Source organism: Stomoxys calcitrans, chromosome 5 (genome assembly GCF_963082655.1).
Source record: "Stomoxys calcitrans chromosome 5, idStoCalc2.1, whole genome shotgun sequence".
Lineage (NCBI taxonomy): Eukaryota > Metazoa > Arthropoda > Insecta > Diptera > Muscidae > Stomoxys > Stomoxys calcitrans.
In genome coordinates this window covers 117,891,568-117,905,247 of record NC_081556.1, presented here as the reverse complement: position 1 = coordinate 117,905,247, position 13,680 = coordinate 117,891,568, and positions in this window count along the sequence as shown.

The window sequence follows — 13,680 nt, the reverse complement described above, 5'->3', positions numbered from 1 at the left end:
TTTTCTATGAAAAACATCGCAAAAACCAATTTTTTTTTCAGTAAAAATTCAAATTCGTTTTTAAGGCCAAAAACGCTGTAACTCCTTCATTTTTTCGAATATCGAAAATTTTCAATCATTCCGCAGTTGGAAATTCCAAGACTATTCGTAAAATAGACAGAATTACTTAAAATTTCACATTTTATTTTTTTTGCATTTTTTTTGGAAAGGCTAACCCCTTATGAAAATTTTAAATTTTTGATGCGAAAAAATTTTTCGAGTTGAGTATACAGAATAGAAGATTAGGGCAAAAAACTCGGTTTAGTGCAACTCCTATGTTCGTGCTTCAAAAAACAAAGAGTCAAAATCGCATAATTTACATCCGAAAAAAGGTGAAAAATCTAGGCGAGTTTGAAATTGCTTTAACATCCTTAGTTTTGCGAACTTCTAAATTCTGAGGACACCGTTGGATTCGTGAAGAAGCGCTCTTTCCGTTCTGGCGCTGGATGAAGCAATACTCTTTTCTATATCCTTGAAAACTTCAGAGGATTGCTTCAAAAATGGATAATTGATATCCGAAAATTAAAAAAAAACACAAACTTGAGTTTGCAAATGCTGTAACTTCCTTAGTTTTGCGAACTTCTAAATTCTGAGGACACCGTTGGATTCGTGAAGAAGCGCTCTTTCCGTTCTGGTGCTGGATGAAGCAATACTCTTTTCTATATCCTTGAAAACTTCAGAGGATTGCTTCAAAAATGGATAATTGATATCCGAAAATTGAAAAAAACACAAACTTGAGTTTGCAAATGCTGTAACTTCCTTAGTTTTGCGAACTTCTAAATTCTGAGGACACCGTTGGATTCGTGAAGAAGCGCTCTTTCCGTTCTGGTGCTGGATGAAGCAATACTCTTTTCTATATCCTTGAAAACTTCAGAGGATTGCTTTAAAAATGGATATTTGATATTCAAAAATTGAAAAAAAGACAAACTTGAGTTTGCAAATGCTGTAACTTCCTTAGCTTTGCGAACTTCACAATTTTTCCTACACCATTAGATTTGTGAAGAAAATCTCTTTCCACATTGGGGTTGAATAAAGCATTGCTGTAAAGTTTTCTATGAAAAACATCGCAAAAACCAATTTTTTTTTTCAGTAAAAATTCAAAGTAGTTTTTAAGGCCAAAACGCTGTAACTCCTTCATTTTTTCGAATATCGAAAATTTTCAATCATTCCGCAGTTGGAAATTCCAAGACTATTCGTAAAATAGACAGAATTAATTAAAATTTCATATTTTATTTTTTTTTGCATTTTTTTGGAAAGGCTAACCCCTTATGAAAATTTTCGATTTTTGATGCGAAAAAATTTTTCGAGTTGAGTATACAGAATAGAAGATTAGGGCAAAAAACTCGGTTAAGTGCAACTCCTATGTTCGTGCTTCAAAAAAAAAAGAGTCAAAATCGCATAATTTACATCCGAAAAAAGGTGAAAAATCTAGGCGAGTTTGAAATTGCTCTAACATCCTTAGTTTTGAGAACTTCTAAATTCTGAGGACACCGTTGGATTCGTGAAGAAGCGCTCTTTCCGTTCTGGTGCTGGATGAAGCAATACTCTTTTCTATATCCTTGAAAACTTCAGAGGATTGCTTCAAAAATGGATAATTGATATCCGAAAATTAAAAAAAACACAAACTTGAGTTTGCAAATGCTGTAACTTCCTTAGTTTTGCGAACTTCTAAATTCTGAGGACACCGTTGGATTTGTGAAGAAGCGCTCTTTCCGTTCTGGTGCTGGATGAAGCAATACTCTTTTCTATATCCTTGAAAACTTCAGAGGATTGCTTCAAAAATGGATAATTGATATCCGAAAATTGAAAAAAACACAAACTTGAGTTTGCAAATGCTGTAACTTCCTTAGTTTTGCGAACTTCTAAATTCTGAGGACACCGTTGGATTCGTGAAGAAGCGCTCTTTCCGTTCTGGCGCTGGATGAAGCAATACTCTTTTCTATATCCTTGAAAACTTCGGAGGATTGCTTCATAACGAATTATTGATATTCAAAAATTGAAAAAAAAAGACAAACTTGAGTTTGCAAATGCTGTAACTTCCTTAGCTTTGCGAACTTCACAATTTTTCCTACACCATTAGATTTGTGAAGAAAATCTCTTTCCACATTGGGGTTGAATAAAGCATTGCTGTAAAGTTTTCTATGAAAAACATCGCAAAAACCAATTTTTTTTTTCAGTAAAAATTCAAATTCGTTTTTAAGGCCAAAAACGCTGTAACTCCTTCATTTTTTCGAATATCGAAAATTTTCAATCATTCCGCAGTTGGAAATTCCAAGACTATTCGTAAAATAGACAGAATTACTTAAAATTTCACATTTTATTTTTTTTGCATTTTTTTTGGAAAGGCTAACCCCTTATGAAAATTTTAAATTTTTGATGCGAAAAAATTTTTCGAGTTGAGTATACAGAATAGAAGATTAGGGCAAAAAACTCGGTTTAGTGCAACTCCTATGTTCGTGCTTCAAAAAAAAAGAGTCAAAATCGCATAATTTACATCCGAAAAAAGGTGAAAAATCTAGGCGAGTTTGAAATTGCTCTAACACCCTTAGTTTTGAGAACTTCTAAATTCTGAGGACACCGTTGGATTCGTGAAGAAGCGCTCTTTCCGTTCTGGTGCTGGATGAAGCAATACTCTTTTCTATATCCTTGAAAACTTCAGAGGATTGCTTCAAAAATAGATATTTGATATTCAAAAATTGAAAAAAAGACAAACTTGAGTTTGCAAATGCTGCAACTTCCTTAGCTTTGCGAACTTCACAATTTTTCCTACACCGTTAGATTTGTGAAGAAAATCTCTTTCCACATTGGGGTTGAATAAAGCATTACTGTAAAGTTTTCTATGAAAAACATCGCAAAAACCAATTTTTTTTTTCAGTAAAAATTCAAAGTCGTTTTTAAGGCCAAAACGCTGTAACTCCTTCATTTTTTCGAATATCGAAAATTTTCAATCATTCCGCAGTTGGAAATTCCAAGACTATTCGTAAAATAGACAGAATTACTTAAAATTCCACATTTTATTTTTTTTGCATTTTTTTGGAAAGGCTAACCCCTTATGAAAATTTTCGATTTTTGATGCGAAAAAATTTTTCGAGTTGAGTATACAGAATAGAAGATTAGGGCAAAAAACTCGGTTTAGTGCAACTCCTATGTTCGTGCTTCAAAAAAAAAAGAGTCAAAATCGCATAATTGACATCCGAAAAAAGGTGAAAAATCTAGGCGAGTTTGAAATTGCTCTAACATCCTTAGTTTTGCGAACTTCCAAATTCTGAGGACACCGTTGGATTCGTGAAGAAGCGCCCTTTCCGTTCTGGTGCTGAATGAAGCAATACTCTTTTCTATATCCTTGAAAACTTCAGAGGATTGCTTCAAAAATGGATATTTGATATTCAAAAATTAAAAAAAAAGACAAACTTGAGTTTGCAAATGCTGTAACTTCCTTAGCTTTGCGAACTTCACAATTTTTCCTACACCGTTAGATTTGTGAAGAAAATCTCTTTCCACATTGGGGTTGAATAAAGCATTACTGTAAAGTTTTCTATGAAAAACATCGCAAAAACCAATTTTTTTTTTTCAGTAAAAATTCAAAGTCGTTTTTAAGGCCAAAAACGCTGTAACTCCTTCATTTTTTCGAATATCGAAAATTTTCAATCATTCCGCAGTTGGAAATTCCAAGACTATTCGTAAAATAGACAGAATTACTTAAAATTTCACATTTTATTTTTTTTGCATTTTTTTTGGAAAGGCTAACCCCTTATGAAAATTTAAAAATTTTGATGCGAAAAAATTTTTCGAGTTGAGTATACAGAATAGAAGATTAGGGCAAAAAACTCGGTTTAGTGCAACTCCTATGTTCGTGCTTCAAAAAAAAGAGTCAAAATCGCATAATTTACATCCGAAAAAAGGTGAAAAATCTAGGCGAGTTTGAAATTGCTCTAACATCCTTAGTTTTGCGAACTTCTAAATTCTGAGGACACCGTTGGATTCGTGAAGAAGCGCTCTTTCCGTTCTGGTGCTGGATGAAGCAATACTCTTTTCTATATCCTTGAAAACTTCAGAGGATTGCTTCAAAAATGGATAATTGATATCCGAAAATTGAAAAAAACACAAACTTGAGTTTGCAAATGCTGTAACTTCCTTAGCTTTGCGAACTTCACAATTTTTCCTACACCGTTAGATTTGTGAAGAAAATCTCTTTCCACATTGGGGTTGAATAAAGCATTACTGTAAAGTTTTCTATGAAAAACATCGCAAAAACCAATTTTTTTTTTCAGTAAAAATTCAAAGTCGTTTTTAAGGCCAAAAACGCTGTAGCTCCTTCATTTTTTCGAATATCGAAAATTTTCAATCATTCCGCAGTTGGAAATTCCAAGACTATTCGTAAAATAGACAGAATTACTTAAAATTTCACATTTCATTTTTTTTGCATTTTTTTTGGAAAGGCTAACCCCTTATGAAAATTTAAAATTTTTGATGCGAAAAAATTTTTCGAGTTGAGTATACAGAATAGAAGATTAGGGCAAAAAACTCGGTTTAGTGCAACTCCTATGTTCGTGCTTCAAAAAAAAAGAGTCAAAATCGCATAATTTACATCCGAAAAAAGGTGAAAAATCAAGGCGAGTTTGAAATTGCTCTAACATCCTTAGTTTTGCGAACTTCTAAATTCTGAGGACACCGTTGGATTCGTGAAGAAGCGCTCTTTCCGTTCTGGTGCTGGATGAAGCAATACTCTTTTCTATATCCTTGAAAACTTCAGAGGATTGCTTCAAAAATGGATAATTGATATCCGAAAATTTAAAAAAAAAAACACAAACTTGAGTTTGCAAATGCTGTAACTTCCTTAGCTTTGCGAACTTCACAATTTTTCCTACACCGTTAGATTTGTGAAGAAAATCTCTTTCCACATTGGGGTTGAATAAAGCATTACTGTAAAGTTTTCTATGAAAAAAATCGCAAAAACCAATTTTTTTTTTCAGTAAAAATTCAAATTCGTTTTTAAGGTCAAAAACGCTGTAACTCCTTCATTTTTTCGAATATCGAAAATTTTCAATCATTCCGCAGTTGGAAATTCCAAGACTATTCGTAAAATAGACAGAATTACTTAAAATTTCACATTTTATTTTTTTTGCATTTTTTTTGGAAAGGCTTATGAAAATTTTAAATTTTTGATGCGAAAAAATTTTTCGAGTTGAGTATACAGAATAGAAGATTATGGCAAAAAACTCGGTTTAGTGCAACTCCTATGTTCGTGCTTCAAAAAAAAAGAGTCAAAATCGCATAATTTACATCCGAAAAAAGGTGAAAAATCTAGGCGAGTTTGAAATTGCTCTAACATCCTTAGTTTTGCGAACTTCTAAATTCTGAGGACACCGTTGGATTCGTGAAGAAGCGCTCTTTCCGTTCTGGCGCTGGATGAAGCAATACTCTTTTCTATATCCTTGAAAACTTCAGAGGATTGCTTCAAAAATGGATAATTGATATCCGAAAATTGAAAAAAACACAAACTTGAGTTTGCAAATGCTGTAACTTCCTTAGTTTTGCGAACTTCTAAATTCTGAGGACACCGTTGGATTCGTGAAGAAGCGCTCTTTCCGTTCTGGCGCTGGATGAAGCAATACTCTTTTCTATATCCTTGAAAACTTCAGAGGATTGCTTCAAAACGAATTATTGATATTCAAAAATTGAAAAAAAAAGACAAACTTGAGTTTGCAAATGCTGTAACTTCCTTAGCTTTGCGAACTTCACAATTTTTCCTACACCATTAGATTTGTGAAGAAAATCTCTTTCCACATTGGGGTTGAATAAAGCATTACTGTAAAGTTTTCTATGAAAAAAATCGCAAAAACCAATTTTTTTTTTCAGTAAAAATTCAAATTCGTTTTTAAGGCCAAAAACGCTGTAACTCCTTCATTTTTTCGAATATCGAAAATTTTCAATCATTCCGCAGTTGGAAATTCCAAGACTATTCGTAAAATAGACAGAATTACTTAAAATTTCACATTTTATTTTTTTTGCATTTTTTTTGGAAAGGCTAACCCCTTATGAAAATTTTAAATTTTTGATGCGAAAAAATTTTTCGAGTTGAGTATACAGAATAGAAGATTAGGGCAAAAAACTCGGTTTAGTGCAACTCCTATGTTCGTGCTTCAAAAAAAAAAGAGTCAAAATCGCATAATTTACATCCGAAAAAAGGTGAAAAATCTAGGCGAGTTTGAAATTGCTTTAACATCCTTAGTTTTGCGAACTTCTAAATTCTGAGGACACCGTTGGATTCGTGAAGAAGCGCTCTTTCCGTTCTGGCGCTGGATGAAGCAATACTCTTTTCTATATCCTTGAAAACTTCAGAGGATTGCTTCAAAAATGGATAATTGATATCCGAAAATTAAAAAAAAACACAAACTTGAGTTTGCAAATGCTGTAACTTCCTTAGTTTTGCGAACTTCTAAATTCTGAGGACACCGTTGGATTCGTGAAGAAGCGCTCTTTCCGTTCTGGTGCTGGATGAAGCAATACTCTTTTCTATATCCTTGAAAACTTCAGAGGATTGCTTCAAAAATGGATAATTGATATCCGAAAATTGAAAAAAACACAAACTTGAGTTTGCAAATGCTGTAACTTCCTTAGTTTTGCGAACTTCTAAATTCTGAGGACACCGTTGGATTCGTGAAGAAGCGCTCTTTCCGTTCTGGTACTGGATGAAGCAATACTCTTTTCTATATCCTTGAAAACTTCAGAGGATTGCTTCAAAACGAATTATTGATATTCAAAAATTGAAAAAAAAAGACAAACTTGAGTTTGCAAATGCTGTAACTTCCTTAGCTTTGCGAACTTCACAATTTTTCCTACACCATTAGATTTGTGAAGAAAATCTCTTTCCACATTGGGGTTGAATAAAGCATTGCTGTAAAGTTTTCTATGAAAAACATCGCAAAAACCAATTTTTTTTTTCAGTAAAAATTCAAATTCGTTTTTAAGGCCAAAAACGCTGTAACTCCTTCATTTTTTCGAATATCGAAAATTTTCAATCATTCCGCAGTTGGAAATTCCAAGACTATTCGTAAAATAGACAGAATTACTTAAAATTTCACATTTTATTTTTTTTGCATTTTTTTGGAAAGGCTAACCCCTTATGAAAATTTTAAATTTTTGATGCGAAAAAATTTTTCGAGTTGAGTATACAGAATAGAAAATTAGGGCAAAAAACTCGGTTTAGTGCAACTCCTATGTTCGTGCTTCAAAAAAAAGAGTCAAAATCGCATAACTTACATCCGAAAAAAGGTGAAAAATCTAGGCGAGTTTGAAATTGCTCTAACATCCTTAGTTTTGCGAACTTCTAAATTCTGAGGACACCGTTGGATTCGTGAAGAAGCGCTCTTTCCGTTCTGGTGCTGGATGAAGCAATACTCTTTTCTATATCCTTGAAAACTTCAGAGGATTGCTTCAAAAATGGATAATTGATATCCGAAAATTGAAAAAACACAAACTTGTTTTGCAAATGCTGTAACTTCCTTAGTTTTGCGAACTTCTAAATTCTGAGGACACCGTTGGATTCGTGAAGAAGCGCTCTTTCCGTTCTGGTGCTGGATGAAGCAATACTCTTTTCTATATCCTTGAAAACTTCAGAGGATTGCTTCAAAAATGGATAATTGATATCCGAAAATTGAAAAAAACACAAACTTGAGTTTGCAAATGCTGTAACTTCCTTAGTTTTGCGAACTTCTAAATTCTGAGGACACCGTTGGATTCGTGAAGAAGCGCTCTTTCCGTTCTGGTGCTGGATGAAGCAATACTCTTTTCTATATCCTTGAAAACTTCAGAGGATTGCTTTAAAAATGGATATTTGATATTCAAAAATTGAAAAAAAAAGACAAACTTGAGTTTGCAAATGCTGTAACTTCCTTAGCTTTGCGAACTTCACAATTTTTCCTACACTGTTAGATTTGTGAAGAAAATCTCTTTCCACATTAGGTTTGAATAAAGCATTACTGTAAAGTTTTCTATGAAAAACATCGCAAAAACCAATTTTTTTTTTTCAGTAAAAATTCAAAGTCGTTTTTAAGGCCAAAAACGCTGTAACTCCTTCATTTTTTCGAATATCGAAAATTTTCAATCATTCCGCAGTTGGAAATTCCAAGACTATTCGTAAAATAGAAAGAATTACTTAAAATTTCACATTTTATTTTTTTGCATTTTTTTTGGAAAGGCTAACCCCTTATGAAAATTTAAAATTTTTGATGCGAAAAAATTTTTCGAGTTGAGTATACAGAATAGAAGATTAGGGCAAAACACTCGGTTTAGTGCAACTCCTATGTTCGTGCTTCAAAAAAAAGAGTCAAAATCGCATAATTTACATCCGAAAAAAGGTGAAAAATCTAGGCGAGTTTGAAATTGCTCTAACATCCTTAGTTTTGCGAACTTCCAAATTCTGAGGACACCGTTGGATTCGTGAAGAAGCGCCCTTTCCGTTCTGGTGCTGAATGAAGCAATACTCTTTTCTATATCCTTGAAAACTTCAGAGGATTGCTTCAAAAATGGATATTTGATATTCAAAAATTAAAAAAAAAGACAAACTTGAGTTTGCAAATGCTGTAACTTCCTTAGCTTTGCGAACTTCACAATTTTTCCTACACCGTTAGATTTGTGAAGAAAATCTCTTTCCACATTGGGGTTGAATAAAGCATTACTGTAAAGTTTTCTATGAAAAACATCGCAAAAACCAATTTTTTTTCAGTAAAAATTCAAAGTCGTTTTTAAGGCCAAAAACGCTGTAACTCCTTCATTTTTTCGAATATCGAAAATTTTCAATCATTCCGCAGTTGGAAATTCCAAGACTATTCGTAAAATAGACATAATTACTTAAAATTTCACATTTTATTTTTTTGCATTTTTTTTTGGAAAGGCTAACCCCTTATGAAAATTTAAAATTTTTGATGCGAAAAAATTTTTCGAGTTGAGTATACAGAATAGAAGATTAGGGCAAAACACTCGGTTTAGTGCAACTCCTATGTTCGTGCTTCAAAAAAAAGAGTCAAAATCGCATAATTTACATCCGAAAAAAGGTGAAAAATCTAGGCGAGTTTGAAATTGCTCTAACATCCTTAGTTTTGCGAACTTCCAAATTCTGAGGACACCGTTGGATTCGTGAAGAAGCGCCCTTTCCGTTCTGGTGCTGAATGAAGCAATACTCTTTTCTATATCCTTGAAAACTTCAGAGGATTGCTTCAAAAATGGATATTTGATATTCAAAAATTAAAAAAAAAGACAAACTTGAGTTTGCAAATGCTGTAACTTCCTTAGCTTTGCGAACTTCACAATTTTTCCTACACCGTTAGATTTGTGAAGAAAATCTCTTTCCACATTGGGGTTGAATAAAGCATTACTGTAAAGTTTTCTATGAAAAACATCGCAAAAACCAATTTTTTTTTTCAGTAAAAATTCAAAGTCGTTTTTAAGGCCAAAAACGCTGTAACTCCTTCATTTTTTCGAATATCGAAAATTTTCAATCATTCCGCAGTTCGAAATTCCAAGACTATTCGTAAAATAGACAGAATTACTTAAAATTTCACATTTTATTTTTTTTGCATTTTTTTTGGAAAGGCTAACCCCTTATGAAAATTTTAAATTTTTGATGCGAAAAAATTTTTCGAGTGTAGTATACAGAATAGAAGATTAGGGCAAAAAACTCGGTTTAGTGCAACTCCTATGTTCGTGCTTCAAAAAAAAGAGTCAAAATCGCATAATTTACATCCGAAAAAAGGTGAAAAATCTAGGCTAGTTTGAAATTGCTCTAACATCCTATTCGTAAAATAGACAGAATTACTTAAAATTTCACATTTTATTTTTTTTGCATTTTTTTTGGAAAGGCTAACCCCTTATGAAAATTTAAAATTTTTGATGCGAAAAAATTTTTCGAGTTGAGTATACAGAATAGAAGATTAGGGCAAAAAACTCGGTTTAGTGCAACTCCTATGTTCGTGCTTCAAAAAAAAGAGTCAAAATCGCATAATTTACATCCGAAAAAAGGTGAAAAATCTAGGCGAGTTTGAAATTGCTCTAACATCCTTAGTTTTGCGAACTTCCAAATTCTGAGGACACCGTTGGATTCGTGAAGAAGCGCCCTTTCCGTTCTGGTGCTGAATGAAGCAATACTCTTTTCTATATCCTTGAAAACTTCAGAGGATTGCTTCAAAAATGGAAGCAATACTCTTTTCTATATCCTTGAAAACTTCAGAGGATTGCTTCAAAAATGGATAATTGATATCCGAAAATTGAAAAAAAACACAAACTTGAGTTTGCAAATGCTGTAACTTCCTTAGTTTTGCGAACTTCTAAATTCTGAGGACACCGTTGGATTCGTGAAGAAGCGCTCTTTCCGTTCTGGTGCTGGATGAAGCAATACTCTTTTCTATATCCTTGAAAACTTCAGAGGATTGCTTTAAAAATGGATATTTGATATTCAAAAATTAAAAAAAAAGACAAACTTGAGATTGCAAATGCTGTAACTTCCTTAGCTTTGCGAACTTCACAATTTTTCCTACACCGTTAGATTTGTGAAGAAAATCTCTTTCCACATTGGGGTTGAATAAAGCATTACTGTAAAGTTTTCTATGAAAAACATCGCAAAAACCAATTTTTTTTTTCAGTAAAAATTCAAAGTCGTTTTTAAGGCCAAAACGCTGTAACTCCTTCATTTTTTCGAATATCGAAAATTTTCAATCATTCCGCAGTTGGAAATTCCAAGACCATTGGTAAAATAGACAGAATTACTTAAAATTTCACATTTTATTTTTTTTGCATTTTTTTGGAAAGGCTAACCCCTTATGAAAATTTTAAATTTTTGATGCGAAAAAATTTTTCGAGTGTAGTATACAGAATAGAAGATTAGGGCAAAAAACTCGGTTTAGTGCAACTCCTATGTTCGTGCTTCAAAAAAAAGAGTCAAAATCGCATAATTTACATCCGAAAAAAGGTGAAAAATCTAGGCGAGTTTGAAATTGCACTAACAGCCTAAGTTTTGCGAACTTCTAAATTCTGAGGACACCGTTGGATTCGTGAAGAAGCGCTCTTTCCGTTCTGGTGCTGGATGAAGCAATACTCTTTTCTATATCCTTGAAAACTTCAGAGGATTGCTTCAAAATGGATAATTGATATTCAAAAATTGAAAAAAAAGACAAACTTGAGTTTGCAAATGCTGTAACTTCCTTAGTTTTGCGAACTTCACAATTTTTCCTACACCGTTAGATTTGTGAAGAAAATCTCTTTCCACATTGGGGTTGAATAAAGCATTACTGTAAAGTTTTCTATGAAAAACATCGGAAAAACCAATTTTTTTTTCAGTAAAAATTCAAAGTCGTTTTTAAGGCCAAAAACGCTGTAACTCCTTCATTTTTTCGAATATCGAAAATTTTCAATCATTGCGCAGTTTGAAATTCCAAGTCCATTCGTAAAATAGACAGAATTACTTAAAATTTCACATTTTATTTTTTTTTCATTTTTTTTGGAGCTATATCAAGTTACCATAATTGAATTGAATGTTTGAGATCATGGTAGAAGTGATGGTGTAAAATTTCAGCCAATTCGTGTAAGAATTGCCCCCTTTAGGGGCTAAAGAAGTAAAATAGAGAGATCGGTTTATATGGGAGCTGTATCTAGCTATAGACCGATTCGGACCATATTTGACAAGTATGTTGAAGGTCGTGGAAGAAGCTGTTGTACAAAATGTCTTCCAAATCGGAGGATAATTACGCCCTCTAGTGCCTCAAGAAGTCAAGATTCAAGATCGGGTTATATGACAGCTATACTAGGATATGGACCGATTTAAAGCAGACAAAGCACAGTTATTGGAAGTCACATCAAAACACGTTGTGCAAAATTTCAACCAAATCGGATAGGAATTACGCCCTCTAGAAGCTCCAGAAGTCAAGACCCAGAGCGGTTTATATGACAGCTATATCAGGTTATGGACAGATTTGAACCATACTCAGCACAGTTGTTGGAAGGCATAATAAAACACATCATGCAACATTTTAGCGAAATCGTATAAGAACTGCGCCCCCTAGAAACTCAAGAAGTCTAGTCGGCAGATCGGTTTATATGGCAAGTATATCAGGTTATGAACCGATTTGAACTAAACACAGTTTTTGGAAGTGGTACCAAAAAGACCACGTGCAAAATTTCAGCCAAATCAGATAACAATTGCGCCCTCTAGAGGCTCAAGAAGTCAAGACCCAAGATCGGTTTATATGGCAGCTATATCAGGTTATGGACCGATACTCAGCACAGTTGTTGGAAGTCATAATAAAACACCTCACGCAAAATTTCAGCCATATCGGATAACAATTGCGCCTTCTACTGGCTTAAGAAGTCAAGTTCCGTGATCGGTTTATATGGCAGCTATATCAAAACATAGACCGATATAGCCCATTTACAATCCCAACCGACTTATACTAATAAGAAGTATTTATACAAAATTTCGAGCGGCTAGCTTTACTCCTTCGAAAGTAAGCGAGCTTTCGACAGACAGACGGACGGACGGACATGGCTAGATCGACTTATAATGTCATCACGCTCAAAGAAAAAAAAAATATCCGTATCTCGGAATAGGTACTACCTATTACAAAAAAAAAAATGTTTAGATGTTTGGAGAAGGCTGGAAATGGACTCCAAAGACTCAACATCTGCGGTGGTGGCGTCAGACCGTAGCGTGTTGTCCTCCCCTCCTATAGGCACCCACACGCCTTGGCACCTGTAGTCGAGAGTAATGCTTCAAGCGCATAGCTAGTCGTCAGACTAATTAATGAGAAAGTGACGGATAAACCAGAGGGATGCACAGTTTTTCCCCAGCCTTTAAGTAAAGGTGGTGTTTCAGACTCGGATTCAGACAGCGTCGGTGTCAATGAAACAGTCATCGCAGCCGAATCGAGAGATGAGGGCATCGCGATGACGGCAGAAGTGAGCGATTGGTTGGCTAAGCTCACAAGCAGACCGAGAAAGCGATCCGGTGCACGACAAAGGAAACAGAGGAGTATGTACCGGTAGCGTATTCGGGCGAAAGTGCAGTATGCTGGAAGGGATAGAACTGACATTCCAAGCACTACTACGAACGCTGAAAAAAGATTAAGATTTCCCGAAGAGCATTACACTGCTAAAATGCTGAAGAAGAAAAAGAGCTCCCCGCTTTCAAGTACTCTGAGAAAATCCAGCCAGCCCGCAGTGGAGACTGTTGGTGGACTGCTATGGAGAAAATGTGCAACATAAGGACCATACAACAGGTTCAGAGAACATGTTGTCTTGGCACAGACGGAGCGATGAGGATCACTCACGTCCACTAGAGCACTGGAGACTATCCTAGATATCCGACCCATTGACATACAGATTAAGTTTGGGCCAGCCACTGCGAGTAGGAGACTTAAGGCGATGGGAGAATGGATTGAGGATGGGAGAAGCTCATACCATCGCGGTTTAATCGGGACGACGATTATACCGCGATGGTATAAAAATATAAAATTTTATGTCAGATTTGTATTCTACTTGTAAATACCTTGCATTTGATACCCAGGGTCAAAGCGGTAAAAAAAGTCCTGTTGGGGAGTTTTTTGGAGGTGGGGGACCCCCCCCGAAACTTAAGAGTGAAATTTGTGTACC